General features: G+C 36.5%; 1 pseudogene; it reads right to left on the reverse strand.

Moving 5' to 3' along the window:
- Window positions 1–9,086: 9,086 nt before the first annotated feature.
- Window positions 9,087–9,678, reverse strand: LOC143639225 (small ribosomal subunit protein bS16m pseudogene; annotated as a pseudogene).
- Window positions 9,679–11,291: the final 1,613 nt, after the last annotated feature.

An 11,291-nucleotide genomic window follows, 5' to 3' on the forward strand; every position in this document is an offset into this window, starting at 1 on the left:
GGTCATAAGGCCTCACTTAGAAAATATCTGAAGATTGTGAGTCCCATAGTGGAAAAATAAGAAAGTTACACGTTTCAGTGTGTAAGCAGTTAACTCCTCCACAGTGATTTGCATAAAGGCCTCATCTGGACACTTGTTTTTTTGATTTTTGCTTTTTGATTTGATTTTGAAAATGCCTCCATGCTGTTTTAAAACAAATTCAAGGTTTGGCTGACTTTTTAAGATAAATGTTGAAAATACAAACTTCATAATAAAAGCAAATTTTATACAGTTAGGCAGTTATGATAAAAAAATTAAGAGAGCAATAAATAAATTTGCTTTTATATTATAAAATTATTCCCAATATTAATTTCGGATATAAATATAGTATTTAATATATAGAATCTAATGATCTCATTTTTTTGATAAATTTGATGATCTTGTTAAAGCGAACTCTGTTCAAATCATCCTCTGTTGCCCTATATCTTCTAAAATTATTACTGAATAATATATTAGCATAGTCATTTTCATTAATAGAGTACTTACTACCTGCCAGGTACTGTTCTAAGAACTGTATATTATTTAATTTAGTCCTCAAAATAACCTTCTACAGCTTGGATTATTATTCCCACTATACAGAGGAGAATAAGGAGCTTTATAGTAAGGTAGTTCAGCGAAATTATCAGACCTAAAAGTTATACTATTAGCTTTCAGAACCCATCAATTAACTGCTAGACCATAGTAAGTTAGGCTCAGATAGAACTGGTGAGTATGCTCACCCTTGAGTGTATTGTAAGTCCCCCGCCTTTCAAGAAGGTCTTTGTTTTTAATCTATAAATTGAAATAGAGAGATTTGCTAAACACTAAATAATCTTCCCAGACATCTGTGGAGAAAAAAAAAAAAAAAACTAAAGGGGCAAAAATTCCTTAATGAAGGTAAGACAAGGGATATGTGCCCAAGGAATATATGTAGCCCATATGTGACCAAGGAGGAGGGGGTATGTGATCCTCACTGTGATATTTAGCCCAGAAGGGACATCTGGATCAAGTATCCTCAGTTCATATCCAGTCTTATGTCTATGGTTAATATTCTACTCTGACTGTACACTTTTCCTTACTGATTCTTGACTCCTCAAAATCTTTCTAAGCATAGTACCCAACATTTGTTTACCAATTTATAAGGACTACCAAATACAGGGATTTCCTTTCAAAATTAGCATGTAAAATGAAACTATTTGCTCATCCTTGACAAAAAATTCAAATTTACTAAAGCAATGTATGTTTCTAAACTATAGTGTTCTAAGTTATAAATGCTAAGAAAACCTGTGCTTAAGTTATGAAGGTAAAATTGAAACAGTCTCTTGTAAATGAGAAACTGAATTTGATTCTTTCTTTTAAGGAAAATTTGTTCTTAAGTCCTTGTTATTTTTCACAAAGCATATGGATAATTTTGTTTGTTCATTCTAGTATCTCTCTAGGTTTCAACCCCTTTAGACACTGAAAGAACACTTGTCACCAATAAGGGATTTATATGGTTTTAAGAACGTTCTGTCTCCATGAAGACTAAGTCTATAACAGATCTACAAATGACATTGAAAGTATAGTCCATGAAGTTTCCAAATCTATGTTAAAATGTCTGTGAAGGGGATCCATACCTTCTCACAGAGTCATATAATGTTTTTTTTCCCAATCCTTCATGAAATTCCCTAGTATTTTCTGAGTAGATATTGGACACCAGGCACTGTACTCAAATTTAGGTATAGAGATGGTAACCAAATAATCAGCAGCCTAACTGAACTCACTGATGTCTAACTTTCTGCTCTGCAGGCACTAGTTCTTCATTGGCAATACATTGTTGAGGCCCATGAGGTTAATGTCCCCTGGCATCCAGTGAGTTCCCTAGCACAGCTCCCTAGTCAGGCCACCAGAGACAGTCTGCTGAGAATTGCTTGTTGCATCCCTCTTAGAACACATAGTCCTACCTACTCCTCCTGGGAGATGGAAAAATGCCTTTTATCCCTTCCAGATGAGTTGCAGAAGAGGGAAACAAAGCACTAGGTAATTTCTCAATAGGTTGCCCTGCTATATGAAATTCTCAATAAATCACACTGCTATATTTATAAAGATCACAGTTTGAAAAATGGTTTGGAATGAGAAGGTATTTGAAGCAGAGAAACCAGTTAAGAGGTATTGTAGTAATCCAGGGGAGAGATTATTATGGCCTGCAATAGGGAAGTGGCACTGGGGATACAGAGAAATAGAAGGATTTTGAAAGCTATTTTTGTGGGTAGAACTGACAGCAGCTACAAGAATCGAGGCTCAAGATGTAGGCCTGAAAGTTTTCAAGAAGGACTTTGTTTACCACATTAAGTGACTCAGATTTTATCCTAGTGGATGGATATTACAGACCTGTAGCTCATAATCCCAGGAGCCTGCAAATCCATTTTGTTTTCCCTACCCCCAGAGATTTAAGAAAATGAATTACTTGCCAACATTTAACTGGAGATGAATGGTGTTTACCTCCTTTAAATAGTGTGTGGACTTTCCAGTTTGCCATTGTCTTCCCCTGAGGCCACATCTACTTCATTTCTGTTGTCTGCCTGTCCTCTATGGACACTTGATATCCCTTCTCTTATTGTAGGTAATGTACAGCAGGAGGTAGGGGCAGGAGAATTTTTAAAAGATACATCACACTGGTATCATGAGTATAAATTGAAGAGAGATAAGATCAGACACAGGAAGACCATTTAGGAGACTGACAGTCTTATATCTGAGAGAACAGGAGGCCTAAAGGGGTATACTGAGGAGTCCAGATGGCATGGAGAGGGCAGCTTCTAGAAGTATATAAGGAGCTGAACCTACAGGGCTTAGTGATTGATAAGGATGCAGAGAATGGGGGAAAGCAGTCACAGATGACTGTCTCTCATGTCTCTGGCTATGAGTATCCAGGTTTAGGTTAAAATACAGAAGAAAAACCAAGTTGAAAATGCAAATTCCTATCTTAATTTTCAATTCACAGGGTATTTTATGAGGGGAAATTATAGTTCTTCAGTAAATTGTGTATTACATGGAAAACTGACCCAAGATATTCTAGAAAATCTACTTCAGAAAACAAAATCTTGATTCAGATGCAATTGTATACATAATGGATCCCTTCTCCCATGTGGCCACAGATCCTGTCATACTGTAGCCAAGATGAGCATACAGAATTCAAAAGCAAAGTGAAAGAGAACAAGATAAAAAAGGATAAAGTGAGAACACAAATACATTCTATTATTCCCATTATTTATTGTTCACTGAAGAAGCAGCTGCATACCATCTATAAGATGCTTGTAGACGTTTATTAAAAGATTACTAGTAAAGTTGACACATAAATTTAATTCCATTTTCTTCTATGTTAGCTAGGTCTTCCAGTGATAATGAATGTTTCCTGTGGGGGAAGATTAGAGATTAAGGCAAATGAAATTGCTGTTAAGTAATTTCTTTCTACACACACAATAATATGTAGTGCTAAAAAGATGAGGGTTCACATAGATTATAGAAGTGTAAATATTTACTAACACGGAGTTTAAATGACTTTAAATTATATATCAATGGAGAGTCTCCAATTCTTTATCAAAAAAGGTTGAATCCTGGTTTGCATTTTTATCATTATTTACTATCAGTGTTAGACCCACTGTTAGGGGGAAAATACCTATCTCAAACTGGAAGTTTTTGTGAAGCTGACTTAAAGTGAAATAAAATATCCACTTTATTATGACCTAGTTTTCCCTTTGTTTCACCTCTCAAAGGAAGAGATGAATGGAGGTGAAATTGAAAGAAATAAGCATATAAAAGCAACTTGTGGGCAAGTTACAGACATCAACCTTTGATCATTTATATTAAAAACTAACACTTATCAAATTCTCTTTCCAAGTCAAATAAGCAACTAGAAAGAGGTACTGCTAATTTGTCAAGCATACTTCAGACTGAATTATTATATGTAGCATGAATTGAGAATCTTATTATGCTAAATTTGCAGCTTGATGTCTTCAAATCAAATTTGTCTCTTTTTTTACTAGAAATGATGTATTCTTATCTAATAGTTATTTTTCAATATTATCTATATCTAGACGCTATTCTTCCATTTATTTATCATGTTGCATGTCAACAGTTTACATTTCCAGAAATTTAGCCCTTAATATCACCACCATGATCAACATAATTACACTAATTATATTGCCATGAGACTCCATGGCATCAGACTAAGGTGATGTAATTATGACTTCCAAGCAATGACTTTTATAGTTTTTTTTTTCCTTTCTACTTACTGCATATCAAAAGAATACAATCAAGTGGAGATAGTAAAATGATACCTGTGTACTAACCTTAATCCCTAAGCCTAATTTAGGATAGGGTTGTTTTAGTTACAACAGAAGTTACATTCCTTGCGACTGTATTATGTTGTTATTATTTTCATCCAGCACTTCCATCTGATCCACTTATATGGGCTTGGAGCCCTCATATTTTCCCTCAGTTGTCTTCACTGGAATGTCATCAGATGTTCCCACTCTAACCACAGTTTTACCTTGGCAGGACCACAAGCAATTCAGCTAAAATTCTTGGAAGAACTACTGTACTGCACTGATATCCTTGTAATGTTCTTCAACTCCATTTCTGACCCCAAACCCAAAATCAAATCGGGACATGAAGTTATTTGAACACAAATACACATGAAAGACTCTTCATTTTTTCTTTTGTTATATTCTATACCACACATTAAACCAAATAAATGTGACTTGAGACATTTGGGGAAAATGTTCTCTTGATCTGAAATGTAAGTATTTATCTTCATCCAGGATGAGAGGAGTCTGCTCATGTCACTTAGAAGTTTGCCGGCTTCAGTGATCTCTTTTGGACCAACACTAGTTCCTTGTTTTTAATTTATGAAGAACATTCCAAGGAGCTTTTCTCCATAAAAAGAACAGTTATATATAGATAGACTCAATGAATGCTTTCTTCATAGTGTTCCATTTACTAAGGACAACAGATGGACATTCTAAGCTTTTAATAAATGCAGACGAAAGATGATATGCTAGCTGGCTGGCTGGCTGGTACGTTAGCAGAGTTTTCCCAAGATGAAACGATGACTTCAGCAAAGATGAATGCTCCCCAGTTGTTTAAATAGATGGGTCAACACTTGTTTTACTAGTAGTAAACACATGTAGTGTTAAATGATAATTTATAAGCATTTAATAATCATATATATGTATTATGCACTGATTTCATTATTGGACAGTTTATTGTCATTCTCTATAAATGGTTTTGGAGGCAGAACACATAATTATTTTGTAATTCCATTTAAAAGGGTATAGGGCTAATCAAGCATGTTGCTAATAAGAAACAATCAAATGAAGAGATTGCACAGCTGCTAATTTCCATAATCTATACTGCATATTCTGGCTGCAATTTTAGAGCACAACTCTATTCTGAAGTCTTATAGCATTGTGGCTTCACACAATCTCACATTTCTGTCTCTACTTTTCAGAAATACAGTTAAGGCAAAAATGTAATATACGCCCAGACATAGACTTGAATCGATCTGGTTTAGGTAAGAAGGATGATTGCCTAATCCAAGCCCATACAAGGTTAACAAATTTAGGCATGCCTACAGTAACTGGATACTTGAATGCCAAATTAGTGTAGCTATTTTCAAATAAGCTTGAGAATTAGGTTCTGAAATGTTTGACAGTGCCTAATGAGCCATCATCATAAGCAATAGAGTGTTAAAATGGAAAAAGGGAAATACTATTTGAGATGCAGTTTTCCTGATTATTTTTAGATTTTCCACAGTATTATTTCCCTAATGCAAATGGCATGCAACTGACTACTTCTTCCTAGCTTAGATCTGAAATTGATGAACTGTGACCAAATAACCAGACATCAAATTTTAATCCAGATTCTTTGATCCCAAACATACTTAGGACTTTTCATATTCTTCTTTATTTAATAGGACTGATCATCTGGCATGCATAAAGGCCATTCCAAGAAACCCTGTGATCCTATTTGACACATGTAGGTAAATGTTGAGCGTCACATGAAAGAGGCTTTTTTATAGGAACTGATGACAGTTGTGAAGAATTTCACTGATATTTTCAATCTGACTTGAATTATTCAAAATAATCCATAACAGCCTTTGTAGTTAAAAGAGTGGGATCTGGGGAGGAGGCTTAGTCTGCAGAAGGTTACTTCAGTGGGAATAGTACTTGCAGCAGATGGCAAGAGGCCCCACCCCAGATTTGGAACCAGTAATTTGCATCCTTGCCTAAGGGGCCATTTCAGGGATCTCTGAGGAATGAGAGGTTGGGACTGTTTCAACACAGACTGGCTTAGCAGGGCAGGCTGTCCACAGTAGGTCAGGGTTGCAGTCTCCATTTTGTTTGGTTACTTCCTGCAATTAGCCTTGTGTGGGTGTTCTTTCTTTTATTCCTTGTTCCAAGAAATAGCCACTTCTCTGTCAGATTGCCTTTCATGAATATCTTTTTTTTTTTTTTTTTTTGGTTTGTTTGTTTTAAGTCATTTTCTTACTCCCTGCAGGCCATTAGTCTAAAAATTTATCTGGCTGAAGTGTGCCAACATTAACAAAACAAGGGATAATGCTGTCAGGTTCAGTGGCCTCAGACCTCTGACCTCCACTGTTCAGCTGCTTGTTTATCAAACTTTTGATCTTCCTCCCTTCAGGACTGGCCAAGTTTATCTTTCATTAGAATTCATTTTCAATTGCATGTTCTTTTCTTTTCCTTTTTTCCTGGATAAGATGTTCCATTTCCATAACTTTGAAAATATCTGATACTTTGTTTTCTTTTTCCCTAGATCCCTGAAAACATCTGCTTTGGCTCAAAATCAAAAAGGATTGGTTAGCAGGGTTAATTCTAAACCAAACAGGCTTTGGTTAGGTAAATATTGCATAGGTAAACAAAATGTATTTTCCATGTTAATCCTTTTTGAATCCTACAAGAGGGCATTTTGCACAAGCATGTCAATCAATTAAAAAGGCAAATATCAGGGAACTATAGAATGTAAGAGCTGGAATGGAGGGTACAAGGAGGTCATCTAAAACAATGCCCTCATTTTTTCTTGTTAGAAAATCAAAGCGTAGAGCTGGTGAGTTGCCAAAGTTTTCATTGAGTTAAGAACAGAACCAAATGAAAAGTATTTAGCAGGAAGTGTAATGATGTCTGTAATTTAGTTTGAAATACACCCCAAAACAAGATGGGTAGAGTGATAGATGAAAGAATGGATATGGGACAAATCAAGTACAGTAAAATGTTAATCATAAGACCTTAGTTGTAGGTTTATGATCAGTCAGTATAAAGATCTTTCAAGTCTTGTGTATGTTTGAAAACTTTCAAAATAACATGCTGAGCATTTGAACATTACAACGACTTTATAAAGCTAGTAAATCAATAAAATTGGGAATGGATGTCTCACAGTATGCATGGGTGAATGTTAACATCAACAGATAAGGTAGAGAATCTGATGTGGACTCTTATGCAGAGAGCATACTTTTTTCAGGATTTGAGGAATTCAGAAGTAAAACAATTTTGAATTAAGATTTTTGAGATTCCAGGTTAAAAAAAAATAACTGACTGCAGACTGGCTCAATAAAATAAGGGATCTGCTTTCTTTTTCATAACTGAAAAGTCTAGGGGTAACCCTAATTTGAAATTACACATACCCAGACTCACTCCATCTCCTGGCTTGCCTTATTTTGCAACAATTCTGTTATCATTTAGCCTCTGCCTTTGTAACTACAAGACCCTACACACCTCCTTGTTCATATGTTCACAGATGCAAACCAAAGGAAAGTGAGCTTGACTCTCTTAACAGTAGAAGCAAAAGTCCAAAGAGTATCTTTCATTTGCTTGGCCTGAACTAGGTGGGGAGGATGATATCCTAAGGGACATTCTAATTTGTGTTCAAAAATTCTGGGGATGGTTACCAAAACCATTAACATGAAATATTGTACCACAGGTTTAGTATCAGAATTTCTGGTGATTACCGAGGAAATCATCTTAAGGTCCAATATGGCAGCAAGGACTAGAGGACAAGACCCATCTTACAATTCTCTAGCTTCTTTCTTATTTGAGGAATATCATTCCAAAGAATCACAAAGCAAGGCTAAAAGATACCTATTTCAAGAAAGGTGCTCTTGTAGTTCTAAAATCAAGAGTTCTTGATTTAAGAACTACAAGAGCTATTTGGAGAATAATCTAAGACTTGGTTAAATCTTAGGATAATCTAAGAGTTTGAGCTTTTGGAATATCTGAATTTCATAGAGGAAGAAAAATGACATATTTCAGGTATTAAATAGGGATCTTTAAGGCACAGTCACTCTTGAAGCCACTTTCTTGGATACCTTAGCTATTTTTAGAAATCAAATTGGAAGGCAATCTATTGATGGTTCTTATCTCTGGCTTATATAAATTAATTTCCAAACAAATTTAAGAGTGTTTATTAAAATCAGATACTTCATTAAATAAGTTTACATTAAATATTGGAGTATTTATTCTTTTTTTTTTTTTTTAGACTTTTAAAAAGCATCCCACCTTTATTTATTTTTTCCCCTATACATACAACAAAAGTTGAACAGGACTTTCCAGGTAGGTACATTGGGGGTGCTTTACAAAATCAGCTTCCTTCTAATTTCTCATCCTTAAAAGGTAGGCTATTACAGCCCAAAAGCAATTTTCATGATCAATTTGTCTTTGTAAAGTTACAATTACATGTCAAGCAAAACAATCTACAGTTACAAAAAAAGAATAAGAGATCTATGTTCTCGTGGGATGATCAAGAATGATTAAGGAAACATTTGGATAGGTAAAGTCACTCTGGCTGGGAGTTTTTGAAGCAGGAAAATTTTGAACTTTAATTGTAGATTTGCCCAAATGATCCAAGGACAACCCAAAGTCCAATCTTCCCCACAGCTACAGTTTTTCCCCAAAATGACATCCAAAAATGCTTGGTATCTAGACCCAGTTCTTACACAAAAACAAATCTCTGGGATCCGCTTAAACTAGGCCAGAAGAATATGGTAACTTAGAAAACTCCATTTATTGACCTCCAAACCCAACAAATTTATGAGCTCCACACAAGTGTTTTAGGGGACCTTGACTTTGTAACCACTGTTATATTCACTGAAGTCAACTTGCTTCTGTTTCTATAGCCTCTGTATCTGTTTTCTGTGAAGCTAAGAGAAGTTCAAGTGCCCGTTTTCTTCGCAGTCTCTCAGCATTTGTGATCACCATGGGATGCAGAGGGAAAAAAACAGAAAGACCCAGAAGCTTCTCCATAGGCTTAGAGAGGTGGGCTCCACAGCCAATCCAATGCCGGATCCTTTCCAGGTTGAGGGCAACGAGTTTTTCTCCATGACAGTTGGGCAGTGGATCAGAAGAGCCCACCTGCTCCACCAAACGGCCATCCCTGGGACATTTGTTGTGAGCAGCCACAATACGGTAAAAGGGCCGATTGGTGCAGCCACTCAGAGCAAGGCGGATGGTTAAATGGCCCCCATGATAGGCCTTGCAGAGGAGGGTAGTGAGGTGGACCATGGTGGGGTCCACGTGCGGCTCCTCGGATCGTCCCGCTGCTGATACAAACCCGCAGATGAAGTTGCAGGGCGACTGGGAGAGTCGGCGCCCAGCTGCTGGGACGCCCGGGAGCTTCCCAAACCCGAACCTGGAGTACTTATTCTGATTTGGTGATTATATCATCAAATGCACTGTTCAATCAAGACCATTTTTATCTTCACAATCATAAACTACATTAGATAGGGTTGTGAATGCTATAGAAAGGCAATAGCTATCTACCCATTCACGTACCCAGGGTAGAACTGCTGGACCCAGTAATGTTAGCCAGTGGAGCCAGGTTGCCATAAGCAAGCCAGAGTCTTGCCCACAGCTGTCATGTTTGGGTCCAGAAGGCAGCAGCCACACAGCCTCCAGGAAAGCTTCCCAGGCTAATGCCAGAGGAATATATCTCTAGTGGGTTATGAGAATATGCAACACCAGAAACTAAAGACAGAACTACAGGATAGAGCCAAAGGTTTCAGATTGCTTGAGAAGATTAGAGCACGAGACAGCAAGTCATGACTGGATACATCCTGAAGATAATGCTTCTGGCAATGGATTAGGTGAACTAGTTAATGTGTCCAGGGTGGAGGGAAATTACTGACTAGTTTCCAGTAATGTCTGGCAGCATGCTCAGAAATCTAATTTGATCCATTTAAAAATACACCTCCAGACCAAATCTGACATAAGAAGAATAGAATGATAGCATAGAAAAGGTCTTGAAGAAAGTAGTATGCAAAATTGGAGTTTTAAAGGTACTTCAATTCAATATTTAGCCCCTGCCTTATGCCTTTGTGTAAATTGATAAATTTGCTCCTTTCTACATTTTTTCTTAGCTATTCAGGAGGAATAGTCCATCTTTCATTTCAATATGACCACCAGGTTGACAAGCAGTGTGAATGCACAAGTTGCAAAAAACAGTACTTATTTTTCATTCATTCTAGAACTATTTGCAGAGCATATGCTATGTATTTAATCTCATGATAGGTAATGCAATGGTGCATAAAAATAGACAGAATGACAGGAAGTATCTGTACATGATGTTGACAGGTTAGCCAGGATCAGGGAATCCAGAGCACTTTTCGTCCTATTAGGGTAAACCATATTCAATTATGGGAGTTGGTCTCTTTTGGAAGATTAATAGAAAATCTTTGCAATATCTGAAATTTTGAAAGGTATAGTGATGACATGATCAAATCTGTTTTCAAAAAGTAACTCTGGCTGCTGTGTAAAGGATGTGTTGTTAGTGGGGAAAGGGATAAATGGGGAACTTGGAAGGTAAGCTACGGAAGAAATGACTGCAGTAGTCCAGATGAGATATGATGACAGTTTCAAGTAAAGTGTTAATTATGGAAAGTGAAATAAGATTTTAGAAGTAGGATTAACAGACTTGATGGTTAATAAGATATAAAAGATGTTGCCTAAAGACAAAAACTCCCTCCTTTGATCAAAACTTTAGTCAGCTCCTCTGAGTACTCTGTTTAACTAGGTACTACCATGGTCTTCACTCTCTGTTCTTGTGGAATCACGTTTGAGCAAGAATCCTGCTAATATCACTCTAGGATGCTTTCAACAAGAATTCTGTTGAGTTTGTATAGCAAGAATTCTTATTGCTAATGTCTCCTCTTTGTAATTTCCATCTATTGACTCCATTATCCCCACCTGTTAAAAGTCAGAATTGAGTATAACTTCTCTTGGCTACTG

Source organism: Callospermophilus lateralis, chromosome X (genome assembly GCF_048772815.1).
Source record: "Callospermophilus lateralis isolate mCalLat2 chromosome X, mCalLat2.hap1, whole genome shotgun sequence".
NCBI lineage: Eukaryota > Metazoa > Chordata > Mammalia > Rodentia > Sciuridae > Callospermophilus > Callospermophilus lateralis.